Source organism: Loxodonta africana, chromosome X (assembly GCF_030014295.1).
Source record: "Loxodonta africana isolate mLoxAfr1 chromosome X, mLoxAfr1.hap2, whole genome shotgun sequence".
In the NCBI taxonomy this organism is placed as follows: Eukaryota; Metazoa; Chordata; class Mammalia; order Proboscidea; family Elephantidae; genus Loxodonta; species Loxodonta africana.
The window spans coordinates 169,975,106-169,978,370 of record NC_087369.1 but is presented as its reverse complement, the minus strand read 5'-3'; the positions used below and the strand labels follow the sequence as shown (position 1 = coordinate 169,978,370).

At 42.9% G+C, this 3,265-nt stretch overlaps 1 pseudogene; it reads right to left on the bottom strand.

The window, feature by feature from the left end:
- Window positions 1-2,377: 2,377 nt before the first annotated feature.
- Window positions 2,378-3,057, bottom strand: LOC100664783 (small ribosomal subunit protein uS15-like; annotated as a pseudogene).
- Between the last annotated feature and the right edge of the window lie 208 nt (window positions 3,058-3,265).

Sequence of the window (3,265 nt, the reverse complement as noted above, 5' to 3'; positions counted from 1 at the left end):
GGGTAAAGTAGACTCGGCTGGGTTAGTTGGAATCCAGGCATCATAGCTCATTGCCATCGAGCTTCTATGATTCTGCTCCTCATGGCCAAATAAAGTCACTTCCCATTTTAAAAGCAATTGTGTTCCCAATGTTGTCATCTCATATTTTAGGCTGTTTGAGTTAAAACTTTTGATATTGGAGAACAAATTTTACACTTTGACAGCCATGTCTCTTGCAAGGGAGTTTATCTTATGATAGGTAAGTACTTTTGTCTAAGAATGTGGAAAAGAGAGAGAGAGAATGAACTACTGAACTGCATTTACTTCCCAATGACATGTTAGGATTCCATCTCTCCATCAATACCCAGACACTCCAGACTGATTAGGGATTTTTTTTTACAGAGAAAGAGTTACTGTCAGGAAGCTATATATTTTTTCCAGTATAACTTAAAACTGTGGTTGTTCTCTTGAGGTCCCTGAGAGATTTATTGTTTCAGGAGCATGCTTTGTTGATTTCACTGGATAGTTTTACCAATGCAAGCTGACTGGCTTTCCAGAAAAGCCTGTTGTCTTCTAGCTGCCAGGTGTCTAGTGATGAGAACAGTAGGAGGCTGGTGTGGCCAAAAAAGAAAGTGCACACGTGGCCAAGAGAAGATGATGAGAAGGGCTGTCTTGTTGACACCCTCCTCTCCCAAATCTGGCAGTCTCCACCTAGCCCTAGATCAGAGCACCATCTTTTCAAAAGCCATAATCTTGGATGCTGGATAAAACCTAGAGGAAAACCTTGATGGGGAACCTGGGTCTTGTGATCTGTGTCTCAAATATGGAGTCAGTGTGATGGGACTTCATCAACTCAGCGCCTTCCATAGCATAGGCATTGCCTTCCTCCAGGATCCATCAAGGCTGCTTGGATAAGTCCAGAATGTTTAATGACTTAAACTCCTAACATCTTTTCCTCTCTAGAGTTCTGGGATATTGTGAATCTCTCTCCAGCATACAATAATGTAGGATAGCTACTGTTTGTTGAGTGCCTATATACGGCGCTCACTCTATAAGATTTTCATAATAACCATGCAAAGCTTGTATCAGTGTGGTCATTTTGCAGATGAGTAAACTGATGCTCAGGTTAAGTGACTTGTCCAAGGCCACGTAGATATAAGCGGAAGAGTCAAGATTTGAATCCAGGTCTATCTGGCTTCAAAGCCAATCTCTTCATTACAATATTTGTTCATGAGTTAATTAATGATGGCCTAACAATCTGTTTAATTTGTTTTTACATTTAAATCACCACATTTTGGTTTTCTTCATTGGTTAAGTTGACTAGATAATTGTTTACTGAATATGAGAGATACATGCACACAGTTAAAAGATATAGTTCCACAGTAAAGATGGTTTTTCAAACTATATATTTTGTACAAATGCAGTAAGAGATACTACTGGTGGAGTGTTAAACTTGTGATAAAATATAATTAACATTAATAATGTTGGGTGGTTGGTTTCCTGAAATAAAAAATGCAAGAAGAGCTCTGATTGGGTCCTAGGTTGTCAGGCTCTCAGCACCTCAGAACTCTTGAACTGTAGTTCCTGGACTTCTTCTCCTCCCCTCATCACACCTTTCCCTCCAGGGCCACCTTGTATGGTTGTACAGGTTGGACGCTGCACAACTCTTGGGTGCACCATTGATATCATGGTCTATGGGAATGGCATCTGCCTCCCTCTCTACCGCACTTCTATTTATGAACACATTTGTTTAGGTTGTGTGTGTGTGTGTGTGTGTGTAGAAAAGAGGGCCATCTAGCAGGGAAACTAATGAAGGGGCAAGTGGTGATGGTTCCAACATTAATTAGGAATCGTGCTGTCAAATAATGCACAAAGAATGGCACCTGGAAGTTCAAACTCTGACACTAAATATACCCCAGAACAAGAAACCAACAAACTGGCAAAATAAAAGATGGATATTCTTGGATATCCTGTTCTTGAAAACACAGACACGGGGCTCTCTAGTCAGGCCAGCAGCTTGCCTCTGGTGTCGAGTGACATGTTTTGAAATTTTTACCATGCCAGAAGATAGGGGAGGATAAGAAAAAGCTGACTGAATGGTTCTCCTTGACCTAAATTATAAAAACATCCTCAGTCATAAATGGCTTCCTGACCAGAAGAACTGCGAGCCTTCCTTCTGGGAAGCATTTTAGACTAGGTTGATAGGGCAGAACCTAAAAGTTGATCAACCTTACACCACTGGAGTCCTTGCAGGTAAGTAATTCGATGCCCTGGTGTTGCAGTGGTTAAGCACTTGGCTGTTAACTGAAAGGTTGGCAGTTTGAACCCATCAGCTGCTCCGCAAGAGAAAGATGTGGCAGGCAGTCTGCTTCTGTGAAGATTTACAGCCTTGGAAACCTTATAGGGCAGAGGCTGTGGGTGATTCGTATTTCCAGTTGTGGAGGAGGACTCTCTCTTTTTTTTTTTTTAATAATATTTAGCCAATCGGTGAATGCGGCTCTCAATCAGAATCAATGGAATTTAGTGTCTTCATCCTTAACTGCTCCTCTCAAGATGCTTTCAAACAGCAACAGCTTTCTTAGTTAAATGGTAGACATCCTCAGGAAGAACTGGAGCAAGTCCTTTGGACTTACAGATTCTCAGGAATTTTATTGCCTGTCACAAAATGTACTTGTGCCATGCCATGTGAATCTCTTAGGATCACACCAATTTGTGAAGGAGTCAGGTCCTTCTTGGCCAGTTTGTAGATCTGCTCCTCACGTCATCAGACATCAACTTCAGCCAGGTAGGGACACTGTGACGATAGGGCAGAGCCAACTGGGACGGGCCCTTTCCGGGAATAGGCATGCAACCCATGATGGCAGCGGTCAGGCAGTAAAAACATTCTATTACAGGAAATATGGCCTCTCCTGCTTCCTTGACAAATCTACCTTTATAATAATCCTGATGGCCAGGGTCCAATTTAGAATTCTCCAACTATTGAGAGTTCTGTGCCAGAAGATGGTGGTGCCTTTCTCCTCCCAACCACTTCAGGAGGTGGACCTCATGCAAAAGCATGTGGACACCCCAGTTCATGTATTTAAGTCCCTTCCACATTCCCCAGGCAAATGGCTATGCCCTGGCAACCCCTTAGGTCTAGGGGTGCATACATCTTAGTGCTCTCAGAGGATAGACCTCAAAAAGAGGCCTGAGCAGGCCTTGGAAGCAGGCTGAGGTCATTTGTGAAGGGAACTTTGGGTCCTGTGTGCCCAGACTAGGGACAAAAATGGCTGGGTATGGGCTCCAG